Source organism: Mirounga angustirostris, unplaced genomic scaffold (genome assembly GCF_029215605.1).
Source record: "Mirounga angustirostris isolate CCGP_5_RB_7025 unplaced genomic scaffold, mMirAng1.0.hap1 SCAF_13, whole genome shotgun sequence".
NCBI classification, from domain to species: domain Eukaryota; kingdom Metazoa; phylum Chordata; class Mammalia; order Carnivora; family Phocidae; genus Mirounga; species Mirounga angustirostris.
Window position 1 is genome coordinate 19,852,963 of NW_026991721.1, and position 26,639 is coordinate 19,879,601.

A 26,639-nucleotide genomic window follows, 5' to 3' on the forward strand; every position below is an offset into this window, starting at 1 on the left:
GGCTATTTGGCGCCTTCGGCTCAGGTCATGATCCCGGGGTCCTGGGATTGAGTCCCGCATCGGGCTCCCCCTGTTCTGCGGGAAGCCTGCTTCTCCCTCTCCCTCTGCCTGCCTGCCACTCCCCCTGCTTGTGCTCTCTCTCTGTCCCTCTCTCTGTCAAATAAATAAATAAAATATTTTAAAAAAAAGGTTATTGGGAAAGTAAAATGAAAAGATTAGAAAATTGATTAAACTTGAAAATGCTTTATTATCAGTTCCTCAACCATTGTTATCTTGCTTGCATTCTCAGTTTTAGGATTTTATCCTAAAGCCAGTACCATTTTATTTCCCAAATCCTTCCATTTTGAAACACTTGCACACACACGCACTCCAGAGAAGCATGCTTGCCCAAAGCAGATCTCTCATTCCCCTTCCCCTTAGTCTCAGGCATGGCTTTAACTATCTTTCTACACCCTCTCCTCAACCAATCTGCCAGTCTCAGGTGAGTTACTGTGATTGATGTGAAGTTGGGGCAGAAAGCAAAAGGAACAGAAGGGATTCGTATATACTGCTTTCTTTTTTGCGGGGCGCTCTTTTTGGAGGGACACTCCTTGTTGGCTTGGAGAGTCAACTTGTCCAAATACATAAGACATATATACAATGGCTGAGAGGAGTGAGCAGACATCCACTGGAAATAAGCAGCAGATAACATTTTGGAATGATGGAAATACCCTAAAACTGCACTGTGGTGATGATTGTAAATTCTAGAAATTCACTAAAAATCATAGAATTTTTTATACTTGCAATGGGTGAATTTTATGGTATGCAATTATACCTTAGCAAGATTGATTTTTAAAAAAGACCACAATAGGTTGTTGCTATTTAAGTTCTAGATATTTCCATAAACCTAATTTTAATGCTTACCTAGAATACGTATTGTATTTTCTATCACTTTGTCTATTTTGGCCTAACCAAGCCAGTGACTTCAAAACTATCACATTTTTTTAGAGATTTCTGTGATAAGGGACTTTTTGTCTGATAGGTTTGGGGTAAACTAGAACACCACTAACAGGAGAATATGAATCATCATGCTTACCATGGATGAGACTCTCTTCTAGATGCTGATTATTTAGCAATGAACAAAACAGACAATCTTTGCTCCAATTAAAATTGTACCTTATAGAATTTATTGATTATTTTGTGACATTTATAAAATATCTGTAGAAAGTTTGGATCTAGGTTGCCATGTATATTATTAAAATTGCTCCCACCTCTCAACATCCCTTTAAAAATACAAGAGTTGAAAGCTTTTTAGTGGTAGAGGGTCCTAGTTAATCTCTCTACCACAAATTAAATTTTACTTCTAATCTTTTCCATTCTCAGTGTGTATTTGTGTGTGTGTGTGTGTGTGTGGTGCTTGGGTAGAAAAGTAAGAAGCAGGTCATTTTATTATTAAAAATTATTATGGATAGGATTATCTTCTAAAAAAGCATCTTCAGGCTGGTGGACAATAGACACTTGTAGTTGGATTTAATAAAAATAAAGAGATCTAGATTTTAAAATATAACTGAAATGTTAAAAGGTACCCCCTTCCCCAGGTGTATTTCCTGATCAAAAATACTTTGCCACATATATGTAAAGTTTCCCTGTGTTTTACCTGCTTACCAGGGGCCGTATTTTGGAAGGAAGTTCAGACACAGGAAAGAGAGATGGGTTGAGAGAGAGTCAAATCCTCAGCTAAGAAGCAAGAAAATAAAAGATCATGCAGTTTAAGAAACTGGGAGGTTTTAGAGGGTGTGGAATAAGTTTCTCAAAAGCCGTACTACTGCCATTTTGGGTCAGATAATTTATTTTCTTCTGAGGGACTGTTCTGTGCATTGTAGGAGGTTTAGCAGCATCCCTAATCTTTACTGATTTGGTATCAGCAGCACTTCCCCCCAGCTGTAACGATCAAAAATGTCTCTGAATATGGCCAAATGTCTTCTGAGGGCAAAATCACCTCTCTTTATCCACTCTCTCCACCTTGCACCAGTACCAAATTAGTGGTGAACAATGAACAGCTATATCAGGTTATAGGGTAACTGTGTGTCCAGGTTTGCCTGGAAAAAACCTGGCCAATTCCTGTTATCCTGGATAATGACTGTTTCCCTTTCAAAATTGCCTCTTTGTAACATGAAGTACATGAACAGTCTAATAATAGAATACTTTCCCTTAATCTGCACTGTTTTATGGAACAATACTGAGGTTTTTATAGGTTCTCAGTGATTGGAGAGGTTGGCTTTCCCATAGCCTTTTTTTTTTTTTTTCCATTAAGCCAAGTAGGAGTTGGCTTTATCAGCATCAGGTTGGAAGTATTAGCTTTAGAGTGCCCTCATTCTAAAATTCTAAATATCCCTTTCTCTTAGTGTCAGGCCATGTTGTTTGGCAGTGGTGGTGGAGTTGTTATGTGTATACAAATGTGCATTATGTCTCCTTGCATCTTTTTTTTCTTTAGAAAGCTGAGCTGTCATAAAAGCTCCCTTTGGGAGCCTCAGAGGATATGGGCAAGATGTCCATTTTCAGGGGTCAGCCAGTGCCCCTAAGCACTCTTAAAGACCAACATAGCCATTAAGGGATACAGACTTAACATCAAAGTAAAGGTAGTAAGAGAGGCAAGGGTCCAGACCAAGAATTAGGAAAAGAAGAACCGGTCTAGGACCACGCATTTCGGTCATAAGAGCAAGACAACGACAGAAGGTCCTGATTCCAAACATCAACTACTAGACCCATCCATCAGCCTGGTTGCATAATTTAGGAATAAAATGTTGGTTGTTGATACCTGTTGTCCTCAAGTTTTTCTGGTGAAGAAGCCTCAGTCCAGGCAAGAGGTGGCTAATCCATTCAGATGTTTTATCCTCCTTCATCTCTCTATTGAAGACCGCTGGCTTACTTTGTTTCCTTTATAAAATTAAAACAACAGACAATTCCCAGGGCCATATTTTTATGTCATTTGCTTGACTGCTCAGCAGCAGAAAAATAAAGATAAATTGGGAGAAAATACAAGAAAGTGAGAATGTGTCCAGAAAAGCTGTCATTCGTCCCCAGTGTTAGCTATTTTGTATGTAATGTATCGGGATATAATTTTATAAGCAGAAAAATGCACCCATTAAATTAGATTGGGAGTAAATGCAGCCACATTTTGCAATCTGTCCATCTACATTACCCAACCCACTGCTGTGTGTAGTGTTTTCCCATGTACTGTTTGTTAGAGTGGTATCACTAACAAATATTTGCTTATTCCTAGAAATATGTCATTCTTGTGATTACTGTTGTTTTCCACTGATGAGAAAAATTCTGTCTTTTAAGTCTCCAATACATCTGTGGAATATTCCAACTTAGATCTTTCAGAAAACCAATTCTTCATTTTATAGATGAAACCCAACTAGAGAGGCTTAAATTCACATAGCTAATTAGTAATACACTTCGGACTAGAAATCAAATATTTCTATACTTGCTTATATGCCCCTTCTACTGACTGAAATTGTTTCTAGTAAGATAATCCTGCAATTACAAAGACGTAGCAATGGACACATCCCAGTTTGCCTAGGACTTCACAAGTTTTAGTACTAATAGACCCATTTCCCAGGAAATCTTTCAGTCCCAGGAAAATCTGGACAGTTGGTTAGCCTATGACACACACTTAGGTCATGTTCTTTCTGTCTCTTCATCTCACTCACACATAACACTTGCAGGCTAGAAACCTGAGATTTTCTTAAGCTTTATGGTGTTTGCTTTTTTTCTCCTCCCCCCCCACCCAACCATGTGCTGCTCTTGCCTTGGGCTCATCCTTTAGAGGAGAATGCTCTGGCTCTCCTTTGACCATGCCCCAGTCCTTGGGGAGAAGAGTCTTGTAGCCACCAGCATGTGGCTTTCTAGACAGCATGCCAGCCACCAGGGACCCAGGAGATGATGTGAACCCTTCTGGAGCATGTATAGGTCTCTCCACCGTATGCGCTTCAATTGTCAAGGTGGTCGAGAGCAGTTGTTCACAGGAGCCTGGGGAGGAAGATGTGGAAGGAACTTGAATAAGTGAGCTGAGGTGTCTGTATGTCTCTGCACACATCTCCTGATGATGTGGGAAGGAGCAGGGTGAGAACAGAGGGGAGGTAAAGCCGGGAGTTGGAGCCAGCTCTACCCTCCCCTTATCCTGAGTTTCTGTCCTGATTTCCAAGGCTTCTGAGAATTCTAAATTTAATTCTTGCCTTCTAGATTAGTATGAAGGGGCATTTGTCAAGAATAGGAGGCTTGCACGCATTTTATTTCACAGTTGGCTAGCTTGATTTATAATTTTAAAATATTTATCCATATGGTGTTTGGGTTTGCATTTGTACTCTTGTCCCAGGCTCTGCAGCTCTTAAGGGAAGGCTTGACTGCTGCCTTCCCTCAGGTCAGAATTGTTCCCGCTATCACCTCTAGATGTATTTAGAAATGTTGGCTCTCTGAACAACATAACAATCAAATAAACTTATGATACATGAGTACCTATGATACCTACTTTTTATGTCAAGGTTTCGGAGTCTATTTTGTACTCTTTTGGACCCCGCCTCCATTACCCTGGCTTGCCAGTAGCTCCAAACAACTGCAGTCAGATGAAGACTTGGTCTGCTGTCTTTTGTAAAAGCAAATAAAAAGTCTCGTCCTAGGATAGATAAAGATAGGACTCATAACCTTGGGATGGATGCAGCACAATCTGTTTAACTACATTTATCTGGGAAGAATGACTTTTTTTTTCAGCATAGTTCAAGTGTAAAAAAGATATTTTATGTTTTATGTTACACACATATTTTCTCACACACGTACTGTCACCTTTCAACTGTACACATTGTTGTGTCAGTAAATAACTGAGCTACTTTAACACAGTAGCCAAATCTCATAAATTCAGATAGAAGCATTAAAAAAAATCTAACAAGTAGCAGTAGCCATTCTTCACTGAGCATTTATAATGTACCAACTTTGTGCTAAATGGTCTACAACCATTGTCACCATTAATTCTTGCAACAACCAGATGACTATGTGGCTCCATTAAACAAATGAGGAAACAGAGAGGAGAGGGAGGCAAACTATACGGGACTCTTGACTCTAGGAAAGAGACTGAGGGTTGCTGGAGGGAAATAGGTGGGGCGATGGGGTAACTGGGTGATGGGCATTAAGGAGAGCACTGGGTGTTATATGCAACTGATGAATCATTGACCTCTACCTCTGAAAGTAATTATACGCTATATGTTAACTAAATTGAATTTAAATTAAAAAAATAAAAAAATAATCAGATAAAATGAGAACCCAGGAAAACAAAAACAAAAAAACCCCGAGGCTTTAGCATGTGTCTCTTGCCCAAGTAATATGATTTCTGTGTAGCAAGTTGCCCTCTGTCAAGGAAATATCTACTGCAAACCTTTCATGTGTTGTAGCCTGTGCTAGGTCTTCCCAGTGTGCTGGGTAAATAGACAACAAAAGAATTATTTATGGAACTTACCATCATCTGGAAGACTTAGGATTTGTGGGGAGGTTGGAAGAGGGGCATTAAACTCAGCCCTAGATGGAATAAATGTCTGCAAATGTTTTCAGGCAGAGTCAAAGCTGGAGCTGAGTCTGAAAGAAGAAACACGTATTATCTAAGACTCTTGGACTGAGGACAGATTTGTCAAGGGAAGGGAACAGCATACGCAAAGTCATGGAATCATGGAAGTTTCTGGAAGGTGTAGAGAATGACAGTTACTTTCCTATGGCTGGCTGTGGGGAGAGGAGTGTGCTATAAGGAGGGACAGGCAAAACCCAGAGCATTTTTTAAAAGACCAAGAACACTAAAGAAAATGTTCATGATCTAGAAAATACCAGTGGATTTTGTCTTTGTAAGTTAATAAATAAAGCACCACTGCAAGAAGAAATCTTGAAATCTTACCATTCTCTATAATAGCTTAAAGATGAAGAAATGAAACCTGGATATAGTTAAGTAACTTGCTTAGCTGAGAGCTAAAACTTAGTAGAGTGATACTCTTCTGAATCCTCAATCCCAAGGCTCAAGGCTCTAATAACCACCCTTGAGACCCTTATTTTATCTTACTTTAACTAACCTAACAAATTCAAGTCTAATTGCAGATTGGATTTTAGCACATTTTTGTAGAAGACCAAATGAATGTGGATAGACTGGAATGAGGGCAATTATATATTTGCAAAAATATTTATAACTACTTCATTTCCAGTGGTTATTTCATTTTTTAGAATGTAGAATTCTATTATAATGGTAACTACTATTTGCATCTAGAGTGTGTTTTTTGAAAGGTGATCAAACTCTTATGTTAAAATCAAGACCTTCAGATTTTCCATAACAACTATTCTGGTCCTATTCGTAAGACCAACCCTAACTTTATATGGAAGGGGTTCAGCATTGACATTTTAGATTGACATCCCAATTTAAATAGCCAGGCTTTCATCTCATTCCCCAAACCTGGACCCTGCCTTCAATTCTGATAAATGGGCTCTCATACTGTTGTGTAGCTCTGTCCTTCCCTTTAAATATGTATTCAGCTCTAAACCCCAGCCTATAATTGAACTCCACTCCTTTTTCAACAGATATTGTTGGTCCAGTCATCTTGGATTTCTAAACACATATATTCATGGATGAGCCCTTTCCTTCCCTAGGACATAACAAAACTCTGACATACTGAGCTATCATCTACTATTACTTTTCAGCAGATAGTGTTCATCTGGATGGGCAGAGATTAATTCTGGCACCTTTCAATTACTATCATTTTTTAAAGATTTTATTTATTTATTTGAGAGAGAGAGAGAGAAGTAGAGAGGGAGAAGCAGACTCCCTGCTGAGTAGGGAGCCTGATGGGGGCTTGATACCAGGATGCTGAGGTCATGACCTGAGCTGAAGGCAGACGCTTAACTGACTGAGCCACCCAGTTACCTCTTCAATTAGTATCTTTGAAAAAAATTATATTTCACAAAGTTAACTGCTATTGCTTGTGCCTGCCTTGTATTAAATCAGGTAGCATATGACCTATAATATAGGACATATAATATAGCCTTTTGTTAAGGGGGGAAATATGCAATAGTAGAGACTAAGGGAAAGGTAAGGAGATTGTGTGGTGAAACTCCTTCAGGAAGGAGTTAGGGTTCCACTTTTTTGGTGAAGTAGGCAGCTATATAGGGGGAAAAAATCCATCTATCCAAAGAGCACAGATATACTACTGCTCTAGAGGAAGGTTCTGTTTGCCAGGTGATTTGGAAAACCTTCTAGACTCCCTTTTTTCTTAAGATGGGGCTTCTGAATTTATCCAGCTGTCACTCTTCATAAGAAACAGTTGCCAAAGAAACCTGAAACCCTCCCTCTAGAAAGATGTCCTAACCCACAGGAAATATTTAAAGATCTATAACTGTCAGGAATAACAGATGGAAACATAATATAGTGCAAAGGTTAGAATTAGATATTGTTTTATTTAGAAAGAGCCTCTTAGCTGTTTCTAATTATAGATAAAACAGGACAGTGTGCAGAGACATCATTCAGCTGGGAGTCAGAGGTCCTGTGTTCCAGTCATATCTCTCCTTGTATCTGATTCTAGAAGTTGCCCTTGACTGTGTCAGCTGAGTTTTCTGTCCTCAGCATGCTTAGCTATATATTGGTGAGAATTAATTGTTTTAATTTTTTTTTTAAATCTTATTCATCTGAGAATTCTGTACTACGAGGGCATATGAACATTCTCTATAAACACTATTAGTCAACAGTGAAAGTCACAAAGAAAATATAACTAAAACAAACAAAACTCAAAACTCGGTGACATTTGTGGGCAATGAACATCGGTGTGCATTTTAGTTTTTATTTTTGTAATTCAAACATATGTAATTCAATGTTGCACAAACATTTTGTAATTGAAACAACAGTTTCCTAACTGGGTGCCTTATTTCCATTCTCATCCTCCTATGGTCTTTTATCTGCACAACAGCTAAAGCCTAAGTAAGACCATTATATTTTCTTTTTTGAAACTCCTCCCCATGAAGCCCTCTTGTGTGTAAGACAACATCCAAGCATCTCACTTTGGCCTCTACAGCCATCTACAGAAAAAAAGCCCTGCCACCCACTCTGACTTCAATGCCTGCAACTTGTTACTTCTTCACTAAATTCAACTGCAAGAGCATTCTTTCAACCATTTGGATACCCCAAAGTCATTCCTTGTTTAGGATTGTTACACATGCTGGTTTTTCTGCCTGAGCTACCCTCTCTGGCATCACTGGGTCATCTACATCATTCAGGTCTCTGCCCCACATCTTTGCAAACAGACCTCCTCCAACCAACCCAGCTGATGGACTGCCAATTGTTGTGTTCTCCTTACCTTGATTCCCTCTTTTCCTTCTACAAAACGTCCATTTCTAGCTCATTGGATATTTTTGGCTTGATGTTTACTGTCTGTCTTCTCTCATCAGAATGTGAGCCCCATGCTGACAAGGACTTTATCTTGTTCACTGAGGTATCTTTAGTGTTTAGAGTCATGCTCTGCACATGACTGTCCTTCCCAGAATGTTAATTAAATGGATGGATATACCCATGGAAGGAAATTTAGCCCTAACAATTCAGCACAGATCCTATGTATGCTATTTATAGAATCCATGATTAAATATCCTGTATCACTGCCATTAATGCAATTTTATTCTAATCTAGTTACATATTCATGAGGCTCTTTAAGTACAAAAGAAATAACATTAGTGACACTGTTTACATACTGGACATCAGAATTTATAATAATTCCAAGATATATAGTTTTTCGTCAGGGAAAACGGCATCAAACAAAAGAAAATTCTGTAGAACATTGTGTTAGCATGTACAAAGTATTTTTTGTCTCTTTTTAAAAATTCTCCTCTTTTGGGGTGCCTGAGTGGCACAGTCGGCTAAGCATCCAACTCTTGGTTTTGGCTCAGGTCATGGTCTTAGGGTCATAAGCCACATTGGGCTCCATGCTCCATGCTCAGCATGAAGTCTGCCTGGAGTTTACTCTTCCTCTCCTGCTAGTGCTCTCATTCTCTCCCTAAAATAAATAAATAAATCTTTAATTAAAAAATAAAAATTCTTCTCTTTTTTTTCTATCTCATAAATCAGATATTTGATTGCATGCTATCCTTCTCTTGTATATTCAGTATTCACAATGGCCAGTGATACCTCAAAGAACTCATTTAAATATTTGGGATCTTAGAAGATAAGAGGGGGAAAAAAGCATTGTTAGAGCAGATATTATAAAGGAAAAGGATCAGGTTCCAGAGAGATAAGGTGGGGAAGAAAATAAACACATAGCAAATATTGAACCACTGTGGTAGAACTAGAGACAGCTCTGTATCCTGAATGAATGTATAATTTCCCCCAAAACAGACATACATTTTAGGGACTTTCTTCACACCTTAATGGTAATAGTGTTACACTTATCTCTGCAAGAGAGAAATCCATCAAGGTAGAGGGGCATATACAACCACTTTACATAATCTAAAAGTACAACCAGTATATTTTTAGAGTGTTTCTGTACCATAAGCAGCATCAGCATCACTGCCCGGCTGTCCTTGGTCCACCCAGCACGTGACAGTCATCCATGTCAAATAGGCTTTGAGTTGGGCACGGTTAGGTCTTCCATCCGCAGAACGCTTGCCCTTGCTGCCACACTGAGGCTGGTCTCATGTAATTTTAATTTGCAAGTATTCATTTTTCCCCAATATGAAAGTGTTATGTATTCAGTCCAAAAATTTGAGAACTACAAAAATTCATAGAAAAAAATAACTCAGGTATAATGACACCACCCAGCCATTGTTCTATTTTGGTACATGCTTTTCTAGTACTGTTACATGCATATGGATATTTGTGAAGATTTTTATTTATAGTATATGTATGCATATATGCATGTGTATATATGTATGTATACATACAGTCAAATATACAATATGTTCTATCATATGTACACATTAATATGTATTTATAATGCATAAATGTCATCTCTATATACATATATTTTTATACAATATTATCATACTGTACAAACTGTTGTAGCTAATCTGATTTATTTTTACTCAGTGTACATTTCCTATGTCTCTAAATATTCCTCAACAACATGAATTTAATGATTGTTTAGCATTCCACTATGTAGATATGTTATGTCTTTTTTGTCGACTTTTGATTGCTTCAAAGTATTATGAATGTTTGATTTCTAAAAAGTCCTATTAGCACATATAGAATAAAAGATAGAAGTCCATTTTCATTGAACCATCAATAAAGGAATAGTTGAGCTCATAGTGATCACTTTGTACCAGCCATTATGCCAGAAACTTTTTGTATACCATTTAATCTTAAACATATATGTAGAACAGATAATGTTATTCCCATTTTGCAGCCAAGAAAACTGATGACATATTGTAGTCAAGAAAAAATATATAAATATATGCATACATACAAACACACCCATACATATCACACACACCTTTGCATATATTGAATGAGAAGTTCTTCTAAATTTTGTCATTTTGCTTTTAAGAGTTAATAAACAAGCTTAGGAAAGAGTTTTCAGTCTGTTGTAGTAACTGTAGTTTTTAATTCTATAGGAGGTATAGAACCATAGGCTCTCAGAACTATCCAGGTGGTATACAGAATTTTTCTGACTTAGCCCTACTGTTTTATAGATAAGAAACTTGGACTCAAATAATCACATTTATATCAATTTCAGCATCTGACTCTGAATTCAGGCTGTCTGTGTTTTAACATCATTTGTTCCTTGATTCATTCATTCCGTGATTATCTATGTAGCACCTACTGGTGGGCTGAACTGAGCAAAGTCCCAGACTCGTGAGTAGACCAAACTTTCAAGAGCTTGTTATCCATGAGACCAAGGCAGACTCTTTTATGCACCAAGTCTGTATCAGGATATCATCTCTGTAGGTGGGTCATTTGGTTACCTTCTTCTAACTTCCCCTTCTCTTATTCCATGATATCCCCCTTCTCTTATCCCACCTCCTCATAGCTGACTAACTCCATGGGTTACTAAACCTGTACAAGTCATTAGGCTCAGTGTACTTTCAAGGGGAGGGGGATTACACAAGAGCAAAAATACCAAGAAATGGGGATCACTGGGATCCATCTAAGAAGTTGTCTTACACAGAAATAAACCAAGGAGAAGACTAGTGAATTCCGAATGTCTTCATTATCTGCCCCACCCCGGTGAATTCTACCAAACATTCATTCATTCATTCATTCATTTATTTATCCTCTGTTTTAATTAATTATTTTTTTATTTCAAGTTATTTAAATTTTAGTTAGTTAAATATATGGTAAAATTGGTTTCAGGAGTAGAATTTAGTGATTTATCAGTTATATATAACACCCAGTGCTCATCACAAGTGCCCTTCTTAATACCCATCACCCATTTAGCCCATCCCCCACCAACCTCCCTCCATCAACCCTCAGTTTATTCTCTATAGTTGAGTCTCTTATAATTTGCTTCTCTCTCTCTCTTTTTCCTTCTGCTATGTTCATCTTTTTAAATTCCACATATGAGTGAAATCACATGGTATTTGTCTTTCTCTGACCTATTTCGTTTAGCATAATACACTCTAGTTCCATCCACGTCATTGCAAATGGCAAGATTTCATTCTTTTTGATGGCTGAGTAATATTCCATTGTATATATAAACCACATCTTCTTTATCTGTTCATCAGTTGATGGACATCTGGGCTATTTCCATAATTTGGCTGTTATTGATAACACTGCTATAAACATTGGGGTGCATGTACCCCTTCAAATCACTATTTTTGTATCCTTTGGGTAAATACCTAGTACTGCAGTTGCTGGCTCATAGGGTAGCTCTATTTTTAAGTTTTTGAGGAAATTCCATACTGTTTTCCAGCCTGGCCACACCAGTTTGCATTCCCACCAACGGCGTAAGAGGGATCCCCTTTCTCTGCATCCTCACCAAAACCTGTTGTTTCCCTGAGTTGTTAATTTTAGCCATTCTGACAGATATGAAGTGGTCTTCATTAAAAAAAATAGTATTTGAACTGGATTTTGAAGAATATAACCTTAAAATGAAGGGGGTTTTCACAAGAAAATAAACAGGAAAGAAAGGGTACCAGCTTGAATAAAGGCACAGAAGAATCAGAGTTCTGGGACTTATTTATTCAAGTGACATTACAGAGAGACTACCACATGCCAGAGTAATAATAGCCTGGTAGGGCTAGAATACAGGACAAATCATATGTCTTATCTGACTCTCAGCAGAAAGACCATTAACCCAGTGTTCTTACTGCTGCTAAATGATGCTACATCATTTTTCTAGACCAGTAACTGTATGTCAAACTTCATTACAGAATCCTGGGAATGGAGAGCATTATGAAAAGTCATGTAGCTTATCTCGGTTTATGGAAAAAGAATAGACTTCAGTATCTGAAACACCTGAATCCCATTTGGGCCACTTATCAGTGGACTTATCAGTCCTTTGCCCACGTCATTTAACCTTACTAAATCCAAGTGTCCATGGCTAGAAAATGGAGCAATTATAATTATATTAAACTGCTGTTGGAAGGATTAAAGGAGATAACATTTGTGAAAACATATAGTTCAATGCCTGGTATATAATAGACATTCAATAAGCTCTGCCTGATTTGCCTTGCTTTTCTTCTGTACTTCTTTGCCTCTATTTTTTCCCATTTAGAAATTCTCTAAATTATTAAAAAAATGATTACCAGGTTTTTAAAAACCTCGCAAGGAAAGTCAGCCATTTTTACATCATTCCAAAGCTTTGACATCTTTCCTATCCTGGAAGCAAAGGATTCAGGACTTTAAAATTAGGACAAAATTAACCTCACCTTAATTCTATTATACTTAGTTAATATATTGCACCTAATACACACTCATTGATGCTTCTTTAATTGAGTTATTTTTCACTTTGTAGCCAAAAGTAATGTAAATCCTTTGAAAGGTAAAACTAACACGACTAATTGTACAAAATCTAGAGAACTATAATAAGTACTAAGCAAACAGATGGTTAGTTTAAATGACTTAAGAATCTGTGTGTTTTTATCTTAAGAAAGACATTTAATACCTGGGCTAATTATAGATACGGCACTGCCTGACACATTGTAATTTATGCTTCTATTCTGATTTCTTCTTTATTTAAAGAAATTAGGTTCCTTTGCATGAGGTGTTCCATGCATCTGAGACTGTTATACAAACTAAGGCTAAGCTTAATTCCAATATTTAAAAATGCTTTCAGCAATAATGCTAACTTTAACCTGCACCTTGCTTAGGGGGAAAAAATGATATTGCTGCTTGAGCTCATTAGCAATGTAAGAGAGAAAACAAGATATACCAAGAGGTAGATCCACATTTTCCTTGGCTGATCCCAGTACTGCATAAATAACGTAACTTCTCACCCAACATATTTGAATATATGACTTTAAAGTTAAATTAAGGAATCTTTTGTAATGCTAGATCAATCCAACTTCTGGTAAGAGTCTGTAATTTGTTACAGATCGCAATTCTCTCTGCCATTATCCAAATATAGAAATTATGTGATGTCACCTACCTGAGCAGTATAGATTTGACTTGCTTTCTGTCTTAATCTGATACATATAGTAGAAACTTAGTAGTCAAGGTATGGACATTAAACAGTTTTGATTCTTTGTGAGCAACCTCTTCGTAGTTTTGCTGAAGAGCTAATATGAGTTATGTGATCTATAAGGGCGATGTGCAGAAGAATTAAATAATGAGCAAATCCATTTGAATATTTAGCATACAGACCTCAAATGTGGCTTTGTTCTACTTAATGTCCCTTTCCAAAATTTTTCCAGTGGAGTGGTCAAAAAAATATTTGGGGAAAAAATGTGACATAAGTGGAAATTGAAAAGGCAGTTGATTTAAGAAGAGGTGTATACACAGAAGAGACACATAATTTCAATGGAAATATGTGTCTTAGAATAAACCATTAATCTTTATAAAATTTCCTATGATATGAATTTGAGAATATTTGAAGTGTCACTGGGTATATTTAAAATATTAAGTGTTACCTGAATAACTGGACAATCCATAGATTCCCTGTTTGTAAAGATTGTCTTTTCTTTTTCATCTATGGTCAATAAGTTTAACTAAAAAGCAAGGGATTTCCATACAAACCAGATTTTTATGCATCTTGAGAAATCTTTTGTTCCTTAGGGGGGGTATATATATATATATATATATATATATATATATATATATATATATATATATATATCAGAAGGAAATACTTCTGAAGGAGAATGGGGAAAAGGAGCAGAAAGAGGCAAGAGAGCCTTCAGACCACAGAGTGGATCTGACAACTATGAAAGAAGTGAGGGGAGGAAGGAGGTTTGGGTAGGAAGAGCCCTAACTGGATAGCACTGTGAGATCCTTGCTACCAAGGTGTTGGGTAGCTGCAGAAGAAAGACCTCCCACCAACAAGAACCATGTTGGGCAGGAATGACCCAGCTGTAGCATCCTCTCCAAACTTAGTCACTGAGCGACAGCAACCTTGGAAGAGTATGATTTTTACATGAAATCTATAAAACTGTGGCCCTGGAGGCTGTCAACTAATTGCTGATGACTCAGAGCAGGTTTTTCATGAAGAGAGATGGGTCGCCCACTCCCAGCGCAGCCACAGGCTATCCCTTGTGTAACACAGACCACTCTTCCACCCATGGGAGCAAAGCCATGGTTGCCATGGGCTTCTCCTGAGAAGAAATTTTGAAGAGGGGGAAAAAAAGGTGGAATAAACTACAGTTTACTGCAACTGTAGTTCATTTCAATAGTCTCAGGGCAACAACTGATGTTACTCCCCTCCCACAGTATCCATTTCCAACCTCTTCACCCTTACCTATCACCTTAGCAGGTCTTAATGACTTCTTTGGGCGTGTGACCTAAATTCTTATCCCTAAGGGATCTAAGCTCCTAGAAATTATACTTGTCTCAGCCTGTCTTTGTTGCATGTGTCCATTCATAGTTAAAGTTGGGCAAAGAATAACCAGAGGCAGCCAGTAGGTAACTTTGTTCCCACACGTATTCCTCCATCCTGCATTGTATAATAGCAACCTTCCTTACTCTTGCCAACTAGGGCCAATTACCCCTGCCAAAATGGTGACTTGCCTTCGTGTCCATGCAAGTCCAAGTGCATTGGTGGTAGCTTAATGGGACCTTGCGTTGGCCCATGGAAAGAATATTCTCCCTTTAAAGACCATGCTTTCTAACCCAGAAGAGCCTAAAATTGAGAGGATGGGACCTTCACGTAGCAGATCTGCTGGGTCTGAGCACTTCTTTGTCTCAGGAGCTCTGTGCCTCTAACTATTAATTCTTGTATTTGCTATGAGCTATTTGTATTTATTCTTCTGCTGGAGAAAATAAGGGCCTCTGTATAACTATGTGCTATCAAAGAGTCTCTCTTGCCCTCCCATTTAGCCTTTTACAGTTTCTTAACCACCTCAGCTTCTCATTATCACTCTGCCTGATGTCAGTATAATTTAATAATAATAAACCCCCTCTACTGTCCCTATAGGCATCGTTACTCCCACACTTTTCCAGTGCCTGAATCAGCTCATTGGCAAGGGCATCTCCTCTACCAGGCTGTTTTCAAGGTTACCACAAGTGCCATTTTGAGCAATGGGTTCATGGCTTTAGGTCAGAGACACTTCTTGCCCCATATTCTGTACCATAGGAGGCCCTGCTTGCCAGCTGGGTAGGGAGTAAGAGAGTCTCAAAACCTCATCGTACTACCTGCTTTCTTAGGCCATTCTCCATGCAAGCAGTGTCAGTTTGGGTTCTCTAAGAAGTTGAGACTAATTTGAAATTTGATATTTATTGGTGGAAATGTCTGTGTATGATAAAGGGGAGAGGGGACAGAGGTAGGTAGAGAAGCTTCTGAAGCAGCAGCAGCTCCTGGGTATGCAAAGTGAGTCTGGCAAGGGAAGAAATGATGACTGAGTAGAATCTCAATCTCAGTCTTAGATGGACTGCCACACTAAGAAAGTCTCAGCCAGACCGAGGGGGAGGCCTGGAGCAAAAATGGCCCTTGGAGGAGGAGCAGCTTGGGCAAGAATCGTCCCCCTCTGATACCCGCACTTGGCTCAATTATTGGTGTGGAGTAGTCCTGGGAGAACAAACTCAGTTTTGTCTAGAGGTCTGAGTGGTGCTCTTTTAGGTCGTGTGGTAAAATGGAAAGAAGCTCTAGTCCAGAGTAAGATAAATGTGAGTTTCTCCCCCAGCCCACTTTCACTAGATCTGTGACCAGCACAAGTTACTTGGTATTTAGGCAGTATTACTACTTTATGGTTTGTAATGATTTAATATGAACTATGTAAAATTACACAGCAGGATGACTGGCATATAAGGAGGCTTTAAAAAGGTCATTTACTACATCACCCTCGCATCAAATTCTTCTTGTCTCCAGTCTATTTTAATTTATTTTACATTTTAAATTGAGGGTAATATTAGTGTCCTTCAAAAACACAAATATAAAAAAAAAAAACAGATGGCTGCATTTTATTTTGTTAACATTTAGGAAATCTAGTCATTTCAAGTTGATAATTAAATAAACCTAGTAATTAGAGTTTTTAACATTTATGATGGAACATGTACACTTTCCTTGGAGACTTAGCTGTTAAAGTTTGTTTCATGTTCTTACATTTTTATTTTTTATTTATTTATTTTTTTTTTAAAGATTTTATTTATTTATTTGAGCCAGAGAGAATGAGAGAGAGAGAGAGCACATGAGAGGGGGGAGGGTCGGAGGGAGAAGCAGACTCCCTGCAGAGCAGGGAGCCCGATGCGGGACTCGATCCAGGGACTCCAGGATCATGACCTGAGCCGAAGGCAGTCGCTTAACCAACTGAGCCACCCAGGCGCCCATGTTCTTACATTTTTAGATGAAAATTTGTACTGTTTGGAAATCACTATATCTCTAATACTGGCAAAATAAATATAAATCAACTTTGTGCTGTCTCTGGATCGCTTATGTGTGTGATATTTCCTCTCAGTTTATTGTATATTTTCAGTATGATATCTAATAGCTCTGTCTGTTGTAAATATGTCTACTTTCTCAGGCCTACAAAGAATTGCTTCATGTACTCTATTATGGAGTAACAGATTGCAACTATTTGTCAATTTCAGCTCCATTACAGATTATATGAAGAAAATCTCAACTAATGGCCACTAAATGACTAATACTCAGTTTTGATCAATACTTTATTAAATCATTTGTGTTGGATGCTTTTGTAACCAGCGTAATGGTATGTTTATCTAACCTCTTTCTTTAGGGGTCTATCAGTATATTTAAAAAGCAATAGGGACACCTGGGTGGCTCAGTCGGTTAAGTGTCTGCCTTCAGCTCAGGTCATGATTTCAGGGTCCTGGGATTGAGTCCTGCATCAGGCTCCTTGCTCAGCAGGAAACCTGCTTCTCTCCCTCTGACTGCCGCTTCCCCTGCTTGTGTGCTCTCTCTTTCCCTCTCTCTGACAAATAAATAAAATCTTAAAAAAAATAACAACAAAAACACTAACTCTCAGAACAAAGAATGAAAATAATCTATCAGTGAGAAAATAGATACTAGATGATTAGAGGATATTGGTGGAAGAAGCCTTAGAGATCATGCAGTCCAATCCCCTCATTCCACACACATGCACACAGGTTAAGTAATTTATCAAAGGTGACTCAGGCAAAGTATGGGGCTTAGAACCAAAGTCAGATCTTCCACCCTTGGACACGTAGGCTTTCCCCTATATGCATCTGGTATGCGCTTAGCATTGTGCTAAGTCATCTGGGAAATACAGAAGAAAAACGGACTTTTTTCCTCATTTCCCCAAGTTTAATTGGTATCAGTTTTTGTGATTATAGTTCTTAATGGACACAAGATCATCTAAATGTGTTACATTGAGAAAAGAAAATGAAAAAAAAAAAAAGAATGGATATTTATTGATCTTTTATTCCCTAAAAATATTTTAGTGTACCTAATTTCATGTTATCCATAAAATAACTAGAAGTAGTATGTTTCATTACCCCCTTTAAGGTGATTGAGGCTCAGAGATTAAATGGCCTATATGAGAATATGTAGTCATAAATACAGATTATCTGTGACTTCAAAACCCTCACTCCACCACTGCTGAAAGAGAACATCAGATTGATAGACACTGATTCAGACTAGAACAATTATCTTTGAACTTTCAAAATAAATGGTGTCATATATAGTCACATGCTTGATAATGGTGAATCTAGAGCTCAGACACAGGTCTTGTGACTCCAAAGCTCCTTCCCTTTTCTCAAAATAATCCCTCTTCCTATTTTCCCCCTTCATGTAAGTTTCTATTAGTAGGTTTTCCTACTGCATTTCTATTCCAGATATCATCAATTAAATGTGATGGGAAAAGTATAAAAAAAAAGTCAAGTTTTTATTGTGGACACACCCACACCAAACATGTCACTGCCCAGTCAGATTAATGGATCATTCTAATTAACTCTTGGTAGGATGCTGCTCTGGGAAACCAATGACTATTTCATTGATTTTGGGACTCTTCCCTTGGCTATGGTGAGTGTGAGGGTAATGGTGTCAGACACTGTGTATGTGTAAATCTTGTTATAGGACTTGATCTTTGCTCTTTGTTTCTATTTCTCCATAGAATCATTTGGTATAGAATTGCTCTGATGATAGGTAAATGGAGATAGGCACCTTTGAAGATGAGAATATTCTCAGAACTAGTCACCTAGAATGTTTCCAAAACATAGCTCTTCAGACAGGCTGTGGAATATGGAAGGAAGACCATAAAATAGTCTCAGTTGGGGATCTGATTCGTTTTTTGCTTTTGCTATAAGATGTCTAAGAGAAAATTCCTCCTTTGAGACAGCCATAAACTCTAAAGTAAATAATCCAGGTATAAGCACAAGATGCTTTCATGATTTTCATATATTTCTTTATTTTTGCCCCTTCCCCAATCCATTTTAAAATCCAGGTCTGTCTGAGCTAAAAGGAAACAAAGGTCTACCTTAATGGACACCATTGGTCAAGATGAAAACATGAAGGGAGGACAGTACCCATTTGGGGGCAGGAGTGGTATGGCAGTGATAGGATTAATCAAAGTAAGAGAACTGAGAAGGAGGAAGATATCTAAAGAGATAGCAGAAGTTTTCTTTAATGAGCTGATTCTTTCCCACCTTGAAATATTTTCCTTCTAGGAGGAAAAAAAGAAGACCTTGAAAGTTCTTGGTTTGGATATTTTAAGGGCAGCATGTGGTTAGCGCTGGTATAGCCATAAAATAAGACAAAGTCTAAATGGAACAGACATACTTTTCAGAATTACTCTGCATATTGGAAACTCTCACTCCTGCTATAATTGGACAGAGCCTATACAGGATCAATCTACTTATCTAGTCTCCAAAACAGTAAATTAAAGGCTTGGATGTTTTAAGAATGTTATTGTCTCAAATGTGAGTTTTTATTCATTCAGTGCATTCATTTTAATTCTGATTTCCAATAAGTTGTGAGCTTTTCATTCTGTACTCCATTCTCTTTTGAATCATTAAACTTGTATTTCTAAGCAACAATTGCAGTGCTAAACAATTACAGTATTTGGTGTTTAAAGACAGATCTTTTCATGAGTCACTCAAGTATACAAAGTGAATTATTTTTACAGTGGGATAAGATTAATCTTGGTGGTATTGTCCCTGAATATTCTGTGGGTTTAATTATTATTAATCTGGATAAATTTTAACTTTAAAAATGTTAATTTAATTCACCAGGTCTCCTGGCTCATTAATCTTTTCAATAATGCCACTTAGGATAAAATGGCTCATCAAACAATAGTGATTCAATCATAAGTAAGTGGAAATGGAATAGCAGCGACATTGAAGGCTCATAGGATTCAAAACATTTTTCACTTCTCAGCATTCTTCATCTTTAATAACATCAGGCATAGTTGGAGATTTTCCCACTTCATTAAAATATAATTATCCAGTAATGTGACTTTTATTTTTCTCATACACATGTACATACATGTACGTGCATGTGCATGTGCACACACACACACATGCCCCTCTTCACGGGTCACAAAAATGTCAGATTTATTTTCCTCATCTTGAGAATGGGTATAATGGCTGCCCTGCAGACTTCAAAAAGTGCTTGACATAGAGGATATTTGAAGTGATAAAGTATGATGATAATGTAAGTTGGTACAGTTACTCCTATTGTTAAGAACTGCCTTCTTTCCCAATCCCAAATGTAAATCCTCCAGTTCGGTCACACTTTTTGTCTGTAATAATCCCATGTGCTAGATACAGTATTTGTGTGCTTTATACACAGTATGCAAAATCTTCACTATAAACCTTCAAGGTTGTGACTCCTTACAGTTTGCACATGAGGAAGTCAAAGACACCAAATGATCTGCTCACAATCCAGTAAGTGGTGGAGCCATGGTTCATAATCAGGTCTGCTTCTAAATTCCATATTCTTTCCACTCTGCTTTCACTTTTCATCATTCTTTGGCTTGAACTTCAGTGTAACTCTTAATGCTTGCAATTGGTTCTTATGTAAAAAATGACATAAGAATAAAGCACAATTTGTGTCATAGAATTGGACTAAAATACCGTTTTATTTTAGTCTTCATATGTGCTAATGGCATGACAAGTCATATCAGTTAACTCTCAGATTTGCACATCGTCCTTCTTTTGGTTTTGGTTTTGATTTATTTTTTAATTTTTTAAAGTTTTATTTATTTATTTGACAGAGAGAGAGATTGCAAACACAAGTAGGCAGAATGGCAGGAAGAAGGAGAAGGAAAAGCAGGCTCGCTCCCTGCTGAGCAGAGAGCCCAACGTGGGGCTCGATCCTAGGACCCTGGGATCATGACCCTAGCCGAAGGCAGCCACTTAACTGACTGAGCCTGGTTGGCCTGGTTTTGATTTTTGTTTTGTTTTGCTTCATTGTATGGATGGGAAAACTGAGACTCGGCAATTAGCAGCTTGTGATGCCTCAAATTATACATACAGCTAATACGATGTGACAAGAAAGGGCATTTAACCCTGATCTCTTTGACTCTGAAGCTCTTTTAATCATCTTATTTATATACATGTTACATAAAAGTGAAGTATGCCTTATAATTGTCCTGACAATTTTGATCTTTTACCTTTTAACCACTGACTTGAACAGTAGAGGTGGCTATCATCTCCTTTGTGTGAATTATTTTATCCTGAATTTTCCTTGGCTCTGGTCACACTGCCAACGCCTTATGGCAGAATTTCACAGCCCCAAGGAGAGCCAGAACTGCTTAATAGTTCATCCACAAAGCCTAGCTACATGGAGAGCCGGTGATTTACAATGGGCAGCCAACACAGAAACTGGAGGCTCACTTGAACTGTAGAGTCCATTGAGACCTGTACAAAACCTACCGTCACATGTGATTTATGTCATTTGGGACAAACAACAGATAATCTTTCTGAGGCTATGGACCAGCCTTTTTAGACCAGTGAATGATAATGTCTCAGAATTCAGTCCTATAGCTAACTCTTTCTTTCTATATCATCTGTCTAAATTTTTAGGCTCTCTAAGGGAAATATCTCTGGCTTCAGATTTATCAAAACAAACAGAAGTTGGGAGGAATGCTAGAGCCATCTGTTTTCTATAAATTAAACATTTTGATTAGAGACCCCTATAGGATATATGTGTTAGAAATACATGGTATGTACTTATATGAAAGAACATTATTTCTTGCTATGATTAAAATATGGCAGTCTTGGAACTTGCCTCTTTTAACTGTTATCTACTTTACTGTTTTCTTTAGAAGTTTTGGAATTAGATGGTAAGCCAGATACAGACAGATAATAGCAAGAGGAGGCCTAAAGAGTGAGAAAGAGGATTTTATTAATCTTATTTTTTAATTGGATCAAAATGAAGGCTTTACCCTTCTTGGTTCTTATACAGTTAAGAAAAAAAAAGAGAGAGAGAACATTTTAAATAAGTACATCTCAAGATTTAAGTTTTTAAAATGCCTGATTATTATATTGTTTTCCTGAGGACTTACACTTAATTGCCAGAAACCAATGAAATATTACCTCTTCCTTCCTTCAGCTTTCAATAAAAGAAGACAATGCCCCAATCCTTCTTGAAAGTTTGTAAAGAAATCTGCCAAAAAGCTCTGTGATTCTTCCTCAGCAATGTCTGCATCTGAATGTTAGTGAGAAAGATTCATAAAGTATGCATTCATACAAATTGGAGGAATATATATTCTTCCTGATGCTGATCTTTGGGTCTAGAATAAGAATTTCAATAATATCATGCATGATTTAGGATACAGAATCCCCCCAAAATACTTCAGAGAGTGGTTTTACCCCAAGCATGCATCTTGCTAACAACACTGACATAGAATTAGAGTAAGAAGTATAAAGCAACAATACAAAACTAACATTCACTCACTGACAAGCCAGCGATTTGTCTCTGTCCTCACAGAACATAGCTACCTTCCTGGATTTGAATGTAGATAATTAACCAAAACTGGATGAACAAAGGTAGGATGAGTTCTTCTACTGCCTTTTTTTTTTTTTTTTTTGCTTGTTTTGTTTCCTTTTCATTGACTCTTTGGGTGGTTATGGTTATACTATGTGCTGATCTCCTGATGCTCTGGAATTGTATAATCCCTACTCCCAGAACAACCTTGGGATAGCTTCAGTTCTTCATGTTTTCTACTCTCCTTCCCTCCTTTATTTTAACTAGACACTTTTTGTCCCTTTCCCTCCGCACTGTTTTGCCTCCTCCCCAGATTGGCCCCTAGGGGCTTCTAGTCACACATTTACACCATTGTGGTATTACATTAAAAGTTTGTGTGTGATTGTGAGGGGAAGGATAGAAAGTTATATGCCAATTTAGAAAATTTGTATGAAACTAAAATAAAAGTTAAAAAAATGTCTCCTAATTCCTCCTCCCATAGTTAACCTTTGCTGAAACCTTTTGTTTCCGAAAATCTCTGGATGGAGTTTCACCAATTTGGTGCAGATCTTTTTGTTGGTTTGATTTGAGAGGTTATATACAATCCAGTGGTATGCTGGTAATGTTTAACAGCCAGCTCTAAGGGGACAAAATATATGCAGATGTGTGTGTATGTATATTATATATATAGATATATATAATATACATACACACACACACTTTTTATAAACCTTACTGATTTAAAAGATGTATAATATGCAATTTACAGATAATGATAAAACATACTCTTTATTGTAAATTCCATATAACCATTTGCTTCTCACAGAATGTGGTTTTCAATTTTTACTGAAATTCGCAACTGTAGCCAACCTGTGGTTGGTTGCAATTGATAAATGGATGTATTCCTAATATGAATATTGAGTGATATTTTCATTTACATAAACATATAGGACAAAGGTAAAACAACAAAGACATAATGAAACCACCAGTTTGTAAATGAAGTAAGGGACTTCTTTGTTGAATTGGATAATAGTGTTCAAATACTGGAAGAGTATTTCTCAATTTGTTGTGCTTTCCACAATGTAATGTGTATAGACATGAGATACTTGAGTTTAATCTGCATTATTAACATTTTTCCATCACTTTTTAAGTTTAGACCATTCGTTGTCAAAGGGGGTTATATGGCATCATGGGAGCAAAAACTGGTTGTCAGGATGGGGCAAAAAAAAAAAAGTTACTCTTTCCATGTAGAAAGCATAGATATACGTACAGTATATAAACAGAACTGTCTGTGGTTTAAATATTTCATTGTAGGACAATTAGGACAAAAATATCCAAAAAGGCTCCTTGGGGAGGGGGTGATAAAAGTGAAACAAAAATGGTTGAGAAACACTTGTTTAGATAGTCAACAAAACAAGAAATAAAGCTCTGATTTGTAGCACCTACCAATTTCTGTAGTATAAATACTCTGATGGCCAATTTCAAGCTACAGATGCGATATTACTGAACATGGAGTTGAATAAATACAGTAGCATACCGTTATATTTCTACCTTGAAAGTACGACAGGTGCAAAGAACCTGAAGAGCATAGAAATAGTAAAATGTAATAAAATCATTAGTAAGAATGAATTTTAAGTATTTTTATCATAAATTATTAAATTGGACATTTATGTAATTTCATTTTTATTAAAGGTCTTATTTAAACAACCAGTTCATAAAATTCCTAAAAATCTAATCATTGTCTCTCTGGAGCAGATTTCAGCTGACTCCTGAACACCACTAAATGGTAAATATAAAACTCATTTTGGGGGCTGCCTCATAGGCGCCTGAAAGACACAGCTTTTCTTCAGCCCTATTGAAATGCTGCCTAGAGAGGGCCCAGCTAAAATAATAACTATTTTGTCCACATCTTTAATTTTAAAAGAATGGTATATACTTCCAGAATTAGATTTATTGAGTCAAAAGGTATGAACCCATTTTAGTACTTGACACCTAATATAGTCAAATTATTTCCAGTAACGTTGTATCAAATAACACTCTCAAAGGGATGGAAGATTCCTGTTTTACTGCACATTATACTTTTAAAAAATATATTAGAAGTTTACGGTATTTCATTATTGATTGAATAGCAAATTTAAATGTGAAATTTGCATTTGCCAGTTGGAGAACATTTTATTGTGCCAAACAGTAAAACCACATGAAAAATAATAAAAATCATAGTTCTGAATATTTAAGGGTTAATTGAAAGGTTCTTGAAATGTGTCATTCCTTGACATTTGAAGTATTTATCTCCTTTGTATCGTACGTGATGTTATTTATAAACCCCTGGATCTAATCCTAATGTTTTTTTTTTTTTTTTTTAAGATTTTATTTATTTATTTGACAGAGAGAGACACAGCGAGAGAGGGAACACGAGCAGGGGGAGTGGGAGAGGGAGAAGCAGGCTTCCTGTGGAGCAGGGAGCCCGATGCGGGGCTCGATCCCAGGACCCTGGGATCATGACCTGAGCCGAAGGCAGACGCTTAACCGGCTGAGCCACCCAGGCGCCCCATAATCCTAATGGTTTTGCATAAGATTCTCTCTGCCAGTAGAGAAAGTATAATGCTTCCTACCAGAATTACAAACAATACTGTTTCTATGATTATGATGGAGAGAAAAAGATACTGTCAGAGTCTGTGTTTCAGTTGAAAATTGTGTCATTTCAAGAATCTAGAGCAATATTAAGAGTTCTCCTGGATGTGAGGTTATATAAAATAGAATTGGAATATGAAGGCTTTTTAATGCATTCTTTTAAGACATTATTGATACTTTTTCTCTGCTTTTAAACATCTTTATATACAGATACATACATCAAAAAACATCTTTAATGTCAAATCTGATATCATATTTTATTTCTCTTTTTGTTTTCCAAGACTACAATGATTAGTAAGTCTCAGGAGCTGTGTTGGCTGGTATATCAGGTCTTAGATAAGGTCTTTAACTAAAAGTGTGATAATATAGATTAACATTTTTTAGAATGATAAAGGACATATATTATATAAGCCATTGATTTCACTTTAAAATCAGTATAAATTTGTTTTTGTTTTTGTTTTTTTTAAGATTTTATTTATTTATTTGACAGAGAAAGAGATAGCGAGAGCAGGAACACAAGCAGGGGGAGTGGGAGAGGGAGAAGCAGGCTTCCCGCAGAGCAGGGAGCCCAATGCGGGGCTCGATCCCAGGACCCTGGGATCAAGACCTGAGTTGAAGGCTGACGCTTAACGACTGAGCCACCCAGGCGCCCAGAAAATCAGTATAAATTTGGATCCACCTTCATAATTAAGAAACATATTGTTTAGGATTATTGGTTTAAAACGAGGGAATAGCCATCTCTTGCCAAGGTGGATGTCTTAATGACAATGTTACTCTTTCTGACATGGATATCTGTGGAGAGATCTCTGAAGTTGGTCTCATGTTCAGTAGCGTCTGAAACACTTGTATCTACTGGACATCTGGTGCCCTTAAGATCTGATCATTGAGAAGGTCTGGAAGGCTTACCCACATCAGGGGTGCTCCTTATTGGCACACCTTCTCCATTGCTCAAGATTCCATCAAGATTTATTTACCTTGGGTTCTATTTCTACTGGGCATTGGAGTCAGCATACTTGGGAGAGAGCCAGGACTTAGGCTTGGAAAGAAAGTGAGTTCAAATTCCATCTCTTTACTGGGTGGCTGTCCTTAAGCAAATCCTTAAGCAAATCCCTTAACTTCTCTCAATTTCATCTTCCTCAAAGAGATTGATTAGGTACACATTCATCAATTCAACAAATGTATTTTAAACTCTATATTACGACTCTCCAGAGAAACAAAAGCAAAAGTATGTAGAGGAAGAGATTAATTAATTATTTTTTAAAAGACTTTTTTAGGGGAGTTTTAGGTTCACAGAAAAATTGAAGTGTCGGAGCATTCCCATATGCCCCCTACACCCCCACAGGAATAGCCTCTGCTGTTATCAACATCGCTCACAGTCTATTTTAGGTTCACTCTTGATATTGTACATTTTGTGGGTTTGGACAAAATTATAACGACATGCATCTACCATTAGAGTATTGTACAGAGAGTAGTTTCATTGCTCTAAAAATCCTCTGTGTTCTGCCTCTTCATCTCTCCATCCATCCCCAATCCCTGACAACCACCCATGTT